Here is a 10083-nt window from a genome sequence, read left to right as displayed (position 1 = left end):
TGGGGAGATGCATCGCGAGTAGGGAGTATGATGGTGTTTAGTTTACGGGCGTCTAAACACAAACGAATAGACCCGTCAGACTTCACTACAGTAACTAATGGATTATTGTATGGTGAGCTAGACCGTTCAATCACCCCCCATTCAATCATTTTATTTATTTCTTGTTGAACTGCAAGACGCCGGGAGAAAGGAACTGGGTATGGTTTTATTTTATAAGGTTCATGAGGTTTAACATTAAATTTATAGGAAAAGAATTTATGGAGGCCAGGTTAGTCTTGAAAAATGTCTTGGAAATTTTGTAAGAGAGAGGTCATTAGATTTTGTTGAGAGGTGTTAAGGGGAGTGTCATTAAGAGCGATATTCTTTTCAGTTTTAAAAGGGAGAGATTGATATTCAGAGTCTATTAGAGGTTCATACATTGACTGGGAGATTTCTGAGATATTGATACTTTTTAGTGAATTAACTAAGCTGTTTGGGTCATGATCTGCGGTTAATTTGAAAGATATAGAATGTTGAATTTTAGGTATAGAGATTTCCTTCTTATTGTAATCAATAATTACACCGTTTTCAATTAGCCAATCAGTGCCTAGTATTAAGGGAGTGGACAGTTGGGGAACAATTAAAAATATACCAAAAGTTTCATAGCAGACCCGAGGGTCAAGTCGGTGGAACTCACAGGCTTTGATACACGCAGTGGCGAATGAACGCCAAAGATTTATTTAGAAGGGGGAAAACAAACAAAAAATTTTATATTAATAAAATAATAGGCGTAAAGTCTTAGGATAACTATGGGGATATATTTTACATGGTTGTAATAAATAATATATAATATAATGCACATGGCAAAATGCACAAAATACATGGAAAAGTATATAATATAATGCACATGGCAAAATGCACAAAATACAGGGAAAATTATATAATATAATGCACATGGCAAAATGCACAAAATACAGGGAAAAGTATATAATATAATGCACATGGCAAAATGCACAAATTACAGGGAAAAGAATATAATATAATGCACATGGCAAAATGCACAAAATACAGGGAAAAGTATATAATATAATGCTACGGCTCCGACAAGCGGTTACCGGCACGGAATAATCATCATACGTCGGTATGACACATTATACTATTACATGTGTTAAAGGAAAATACCCACGGCTCCGCATGATGGTTACCGGGGTACCTATGAGGAAAAATGGAGCATAAATAGAAATACGTTGTAGTGATACATAATCAAAATGAAAAAAGAAAAGAAAAAGTTGTGATACATAATCAAAATGAAAAGGGGGGAATATTGGGGGAAATAGTTTTGTACATTACACAAATGATGATGACTTGAGTTGTGGCTGGATGACGAAAGTGTGGATGACCGACGGCTGGGATAGGCTGGCCAGTTGGCCGTCGACCCCCAAGACACGTGGTCGACATGGCCCATCGGCGTCGGTCATTGGGAAAACGGAGGCTTCGCCCGACATCGGGCCCGACGTCGTCGCTTAGCCCATCATTTCGTACATTATGAGTATGGATGACAATACAAAAAACTATAAGTTGACTATTGACCACGAGGATGATCGGACCGCAGAATGAGTGGGCCGGTGGTGTTCGTTACGTCTTGACGGGAATACGTTGGTTTAAAAAGTGAAGATGGCTGGCGAACGGTGTCCGGTCGCTGGCCGTTGTTGTCGCAATTGATGTCGTAGTAGGGAAGGTCAGGGTAGGCGTATTGCGGGATTTTACAATAATATGGGTAATTAAAATAATTGCACTGCGGCGATCGCACCGACGGACGCGACAGAGGCGCCGACGGCAGCCGATGACGACATGTTACGGTGACGACGGTGAACACTGTTGCAGGCGGGGAGGTCGGGGATCAGTTATTGCATAACATAGTGGTAATCGCGGGCGCGCTATTATATTAATGGGATGGTCACTGGCCGACAGGTATGCTGATATCCTAGGTATTGGGTATACCCAGTGGTTTAATAATAATAATAATAAGGCCTGAAATTCTGTGACGTTACATAACCCCCCCAACAATTTGTTGAAGTTGTTACATGAGTAAGGACTGAAAACCACTTGTTGTAGATGAAAGGCACTGAATTTTTTAGGGGATCATAGACATATAATGAACAAAGGAGTAGAGCATAATAATTTTAATGGTGAAACAATATAATAACTGGTTGGGGTTCAAGAATAAATAATTGTTTAGGGTATTAACATCACACTAATAATAATAAATTTATAATTATAATTAGTATTAGAATTTAGTCAATCTCCTTGGTTAAAAGTGTATATTGATTTCAATACTAATCTTAGATCAAAAGCTAAGAATGAATTTGAAAATGAATATTTCAAATTAATGAACAATAGTGTTTATGGACGTACTATGATGAATGTGAGAAATCATGTTGATATAAAATTATGTTCTAATGTTTCAAAACTAGACAAATTAATTGCGAGACCAAATTTTGATAAAAGAACAATTTTTACAGAGAATTTAGCTGCAATCCATATGAAAAGATGTCAAATATCTTTCAAACAACCAATATATATAGGAATGTGTATTTTAGATTTATCTAAATTGTTAATGTATGATTTTTATTATAATATAATAAAGAAAAAATATGGAAATAGAGTTAGATTATTATATACAGATACAGACTCACTAATATTAGAAATAAAAACTGATGATTTCTATCATGATATAAATGTAAAGATAGATCATTAATTGATGATTATTTTGATACATCAGATTATTCAAAAGATAATATTTATGGTTTACCTTTAGTTAACAAAAAAGTCTTAGGTAAGTTTAAAGATGAGTTAAATGGAAAAATTATGACTGAATTTATAGGTTTAAGATCCAAATTATATTCACATCGAATCTTAGATACTGAAAAGGAAATTAAAAAATCTAAAGGTGTTAAAAAAAATGTTGTGGAAAATAAAATATGTTTTAATGATTTTGAAAATTGTTTACTAACAAAAAAATCAAAATATGTTAAACAAAATTTATTCAGAACTAAGCTGCTTGATATTTTTACTGTAGAACAAAACAAAAAAGCTTTAAGTGCTTATGATGATAAAAGATTTATTTTGGAAAATAGTATTGATACATTAGCTTGGGGACATTATAAAACAAATATAGATAGAAATGATTTTGTAAGCCATCTCAATACATTAATTAAAAATCAAAATAAAAAAGATTGAAAATATAATATATTAAAATATTTTACGATTGTATATTGCATTTCAATTTTAATTATTAATATCATAAGTTTTGCGAAAAATATTTTAATAATTATTGCATTTCAATTGTCTGATCTTTTTGCACATTGTTTTCTTTGTGATCTTTTACTGATAAAATAAAAGTGCGCCAGGAATGGTATATATATACTACTGGTGCTAATTTGTTCATATTTACAAAAGCAGATAAAGTTATAAAACCAAACTTAACCAAGAAAAATTCTATTATAATTTTTGATGATGTAATATGTGACTCACAGTCTGTTATTAGAGAATAATTAAGCATCTGTAGACATTCAGGTGCTAGCTCTGTATTTTATTTAGCACAAACATATTCTAAAATACCAAAACAGTTGGTAAGAGATAACTCAAACTTTTTAATAATTCTGAAACAAGATGATATGAATTTACGTCATATAGTCAATGATCATTCGTCGACAGATATGGATTTCTCAGAATTTCGGAAAATTTCTCATTTATGTTGGAATCAAAGTGATTATGGATTTATGGTTATTGATAAAACTCGAGAAATGAATGAAGGAAGATATACATGTGGTTTTCATACGTTTATTAAAATAAAATAATTATATATAATATATATATATATATATATAAATAATGTAACATTGTTATTATCTACATAGTCTTGCTAGTGGTCATACGATACAGTAATATTGAGTTTATTATTTACTATGAACAAAGAAAAGGTTTTGCTGAAAAATTTAATAATATCAAAAAAAAATATTAAACAAAAAATAATGGAAATGAAACGTAGTATTATAGATTCAGATAACTATTTCCGTGAAGCATTTAAACCAATAACTGAACCACTCAGTACAAAAATAGAAAAAAATACATCGTGTAACTTACAACTAGCTGATTATAAAAATGCAGAAACCTCATACACTAGTGGTGAAAATGAAGATGATGAATTAAATTCGACATTTGTAAATTTTTTTGAACGTCCTAAATCACAACGTTATGATAAATCTTATGGTTTACATTATGATAGCTATGGTAACTTACAGCTGCTTAATAAATATATATATACTACTAGCACCTTGTATATCATCCATTATTTTTTTTAACAAAACATATTTTTCTTGATTAGAGGTTTTAGAGTATAAATAAATATTTTCAAATCTTAACCCGTTTTCATGTGTGATTAGATTGTACATTATATTTGTTTTACCTGATCCACTAGGACCAACTAATATAGCACGTATAGTATCAGGTATAACGAACCATGTCTTGATGGGTTTTTCGATATTTGTACATCTGCTATGTACTGACGTCCCACTAAACACATAAAACCGCATATACATATTATGATTTCACCACCGATCACATTGTATCAAATCTCGATAGCCGGTACGAGTAGACTTAAACGAAAATAAAATATGTTTCACATTAAAACCGCGAACGGAAACGGTGGTTTGCATACCGATTGCAGATCCCGATATGGAAAATAAAAATATTTTAATAAATAAACAACAATTATCAGAGGATGTGTATTGAACAAATATATATAATACGGTTAAAAATGGCAAGATTACAGTTAGTGTATTAAACATATCAGAAGTAACACAGGAAGTGAACGTAGCCCAGATTAATAAAATATCATATGAATACGACGTGGATACAGATAATCACGAAATAAAAAATATAGTTCATGATAATGCACGCGTAGATAAAATAAAAAATCTTATTAGGAGCGACCATTTAAATACAGAAGAACGCTAAACGATAATAAAAATTTGTGAGCAATATGCCTACATATTTTATTTAGAGAACGATTATTTAACTATGACAACGGCGGCGGAACACGTAATCAAATTACCTGTTGACCAAGCCCCAGTTCATCGGGAACCATATAGGCTACCGCATGCGCAGTTACCTATAATTGAGGCAGAACTTGCGAAAATGGAAGAAAACGATATCATAGAACGGAGTATGAGTCCGTTTAACGCACCACTCTTATTAGTGAAAAAGAAGGCAGACGCGTCAGAGAAGGAAAAGTTTCGAGTAGTTATAGATTTCAGGGCATTAAATAATGTTACCTTAAACGAATTCCACCCTTTACCGAATATCACAGAGATTCTAGACCAACTAGGTCAATGTCAGCTTTTCACTCTACTCGACCTTCGAGCGGGATACCATCAGGTACTTTTAGCAAAAGATTCTAGCGAGCTTACGGCCTTTTCAACAGGTCAAGGTCATTACCATTTTAAGCGATTAGTGATGGGATTGGCGTCAGCACCCAGTACGTTCGCACGTATGATGGCAAACGTTCTATCGGGACTGATTGGAGTAAAGTGTTTAGTTTATTTAGATGACATAATAATATACGCGAAAAACTTAAGTGACCATAACAATAAATTAATTAGCGTATTCGAAAGATTACGTATACATAATCTAAAAATAGAACCAGATAAATGTGAGTTTCTCAAACGAGAATGCCTGTTCCTAGGACATATAATTTCGGAACATGGAATTAAATCTGACCCTAAGAAAGTTACTGCAGTTCTAGATTTTCCAATACCAAAGAATGTAAAACAAATAAAAAGTTTTCTAGGACTTAGTGGATATTACCGGAAGTTTATGGAAAATTATAGCTCGATAGCTAGACCGATGACTAGGTTGTTAAAGAAAGATGTAAAGTTCGATTGGGACGATGATTGTCAACAAGCGTTTGATAAATTAAAAACATTACTTTGTTCAGAACCAATTTTGCAATACCCAGATTTTGCAAAGGAATTTATACTTACGACCGACGCAAGTGGGAAAGCGCTAGGAGCAATATTATTGCAAGGAAAGGTAGAGAGCGATCTACCTATATCATACGCGTCTAGGACATTGAGTCAGTCGGAAGCGAATTATTCAACAACGGAATTAGAATGTTTAGCAATTATATTTGGAGTTAAACATTTCAGACCATATCTCTACGGTAGAAAGTTCATGATTCTTACAGATCATCGACCATTATCTTGGTTGTTTAATTTAAAAGATCCTTTATCTAAATTAGCAAGGTGGAGAATCGAATTGGAACAATATAGATATGAAATTAGGTATAAACCAGGTGTACAAAACGCGAATGTAGACGCGTTAAGTTGGATGTATAATATTAAAGAAATAAAAGATGAAAGTTACGCAAACTTTCTTGAAAAATCGGAAACTATGATAATAACCAATAGAAACGTGAAAGAGGTACACGGTGAACTAATAGAGTCACCAAATGAATACAATATAGTGTCAGAAATAGAAAAGTATTATAATTTTAGGTCAGGAATAAATTACGAACTAAAACAAAGATTCGGAAAGGATAAAACGCTAAAATCGAATAAGGATATCGGGGGCGTTGTAAAATTTAAAACGGACGATAGATATATAATATTTTTGTTAACGAAAAGTCAACAAAAGCAATTAGCGACGTATGAAAATATGCATCTGGCATTATTGAATTTAAAATATTTCTGCGAAAAACATTCATTAACTAAGTTACCTATGAACCAGTTAGGGCGGAAAGACGGTTTAGATTGGGCAAAAGTTCGATCTATGATACGATATGTATTTCGTAACACAAACATCGAGATAATAATCTGTACTAAATTAGAATACAGTAAGGAAGAAAAATTAGTTATTTTTAAACAATTTCACGATTCTTTACTAGGAGGTCACGCAGGAATACATAGAACATATAAAAAAATTAAACGGCAATTTAACTGGCCAAATTTAAAGCAGGAAGTAAAAGATTACATAAAAGGTTGTGCTTCATGTCAGGCGAATAAAACTACTAACAAACATCATAGAAGTCCCATGGTAATCACTACGACAAGTTCTAAACCATTCGAAAAATTATTTATGGACATTGTAGGACCATTAATAGAAACTGAGTCAGGTTTCAAGTACATACTTACTTTCCAAGACGATTTGACGAAATATTCGTTGGGGGTCCCGTTACATGACCACACGGCGAATACGGTAGCGAAAGAATTTGCTACTAAGTTCGTATGCGTGCATGGAATACCTCAAACGATTTTAACAGATCAGGGCACTGATTTTCTTAGCAAAATCTTTTCTGAAGTATGTAAATTACTAAAGATTAACAAAATAAATACAAGTCCTTATCATCCACAAACCAACGGTAGTTTAGAAAGGTCACATAGAACTTTAGCCGAATATCTAAGACATTACGTAGATAAAGATTTAAATAATTGGGATCAATTACTGCCTTACGCACTATTCGTATATAATTCGACAGAACACACCGCAACTAATTACCAACCGTACGCATTGTTATATGGAAGAGATTTAGATATACCAGTAAAATTAAAATGTAATCCAGAACCTAGATATAATTATGACGATTATGTATTCGATCTAAAACAGAAAATGCAAGAGTCACATAAAATCGCGAGAGAAAGATTAATACAAAAGAAAATAAAATCTAAAAATCATTATGATAAAAAGGTTCACAGTGAGGACTTAAGGATAAAATATCTAATATTACCTACTTAAAGATAAAACCCAAAAGAATAAATTAAGCGCGTTATGGAAGGGACCATATGAAATTCTAGAGGTACTAGATAGTGAGAACGTGGTAATAGCGCGAGGTAGACAGCAGGTCACCGTGCATAAGAACGATGTAAAGAAATACTATGAGACCATGGTATAAAGTAAATATGAAAAAGGAAAAAATAGATAGTTAAATATTGTGTAAAGAAAAAGTGGTAGACATAAGTAATAATAGAGTAGTAAAAAATTAGTGAAATTAGGTATAGATATAAGTATTAAATAAGTGAAGGTCAGGAAATGAGACAAACAGAATGCTGAATAAAATATGAAAGTAACACGAAAGATAATATAATATAAGAAATAAACTATAAATTAATCACGTAGATAAATAAATTAATATTGGAAGTAGAATTAGCAAATATTGATAGAGATGTACAATAGGTTCGCTGTAGAAAGTAATTGATTAAGTAAATAAATAAAAAAAAAAATAAATAATAATGGCAGGAATATAGGAATTAATTAAGTTACTAAATATAAGGTATATGAATACTAACATGTACTAATAAGTATATTATTACGTAGGTTAACACTAGTGACAATGAGTCAAGGACAACTTCCGTATACCATCGAAGAATTTAAAAACCAAACGACAATGTTTTGCAAAAATCGAGGGGTAGTTAGAATCGAAGGGGCTATGTGGGAGTCCGTAACATATGTACCATTAAAAAATTACGATGATAGGCATGATAAGCTATATAATGAAATTATGTCAATGACCAGCCATTGCAAGGATAAGCTGATGGAATATGAAATCTGTTCACGGTTTGATAATATATTGAAAACGATGTTCCAAGAAATTTCTATACAACGAGAGCAAATGTATGAATCTATAGGCAGATACGTGTCCGATAGCAAGGGGGAGTTGACTACGAAAGGTCATAGGACTAAGCGAGGTTTAGTAAACTTTATAGGATCGGCTATGAAAACGTTATTCGGAGTATGCGATGACGACTGTACGAAGGAAACAACCGAACACATAGATCAGATAGAACATAGTAATGAGAATATGATCCATATACTTAAAAATCAAACGACAGTAGTAAAATCAGCCATAATAGGTGTAAGTACGGCTGCCGTCGAAATGAATAAATTATATGGGGAGTTGGAAGAAAAACAGGGAATGTTATATAAAAAGATTAACGAGTTAGCAAACAATACACACACGCTAGAAACTCTGATTCTCACGAACAGAATACATAGTATTTTCACGGCATTACTAACACAATACGCATACGAAACAACCACGATCAGTGCGATTATAAACGCAGCTAGAACGGGGGTACTTCATCCGTCGCTTATAACGCCACGGGAGCTTGCAAAACATTTAACTGAAATTAAGTTAGTCTTACCGCTCAATTTTAATTTACCAATGGGTACAAAACCGAGCGAGATATATGAACTAAGTAAAATTACTAAAATGGAAGTTTTTTATAGTGGTAATCAAATAGTTTTTCTAATTAGAATACCTTTGATCACGGAAATAGAATTAACATTATATAGGATTTTACCTATACCACACCCTATAGAGACACAATTAAACGGAAATATAGATTATAAACACAGTATCATTCTAAAACCAGAATTCCAATACATCGGTATTACTAGAAATCGTAGGCAATACACCACGTTTACGGAAACGCAGTTACTTCAATGTAAGGAAACCGAAGTTTTTACAATTTGTCCAGAATTTCAACCTATCCAACATCAGTCGGAAAACCAACCATGTGAAATAACGTTATTTAAAAATCCGGACACTCTACCAAGCTCATGCGAGACAGGTATCATATTATCTAAAAATATATTTCATAAATTAAAATATGCAAATGCATGGATTTATACAACTAGTGGGGAAACCTTAACAATAACATGCCAAGGAAATAGAGAACCATATATAGTAAAGCTAAAACATCAGGGGTTAATCAAACTAAATCAAGACTGTAGGGCATATGCCGAAGATATCATATTGAATCCAACAAGAGACATTAAATCTAAATACTACGTTAACTTTATACCACGAGTAGGGGAAGGGAAGTTGGTAGCAACGCTTCCTAGGCAAATTAAAAACTTGAATCTACCTAATATAAAGACCAGACATGATTCACATAAATAAGATAACGTAAACCATTTAACACATTCTTTAGACGACGTACAAAGTATGATCGATGACGAAATATTTAGGCAATCGGGACATGTATCAGATAATGAAAGTAATAACTACTTGATATATATAATAATAGGACTAATGACCTTTGC

General features: G+C 32.7%; 1 pseudogene; it reads left to right on the top strand.

Moving 5' to 3' along the window:
- The first annotated feature begins 8647 nt into the window (after positions 1–8647).
- Positions 8648–9330, top strand: LOC149063028 (uncharacterized; annotated as a pseudogene).
- The last annotated feature ends 753 nt before the right edge of the window (positions 9331–10083 follow it).

This window comes from Diuraphis noxia, unplaced genomic scaffold (genome assembly GCF_037042655.1).
Source record: "Diuraphis noxia isolate RWA-SAM2 unplaced genomic scaffold, SU_Dnox_SAM2 contig0001, whole genome shotgun sequence".
Taxonomy (NCBI): Eukaryota; Metazoa; Arthropoda; class Insecta; order Hemiptera; family Aphididae; genus Diuraphis; species Diuraphis noxia.
This window is presented reverse-complemented; position numbering and strand designations above follow the sequence as displayed.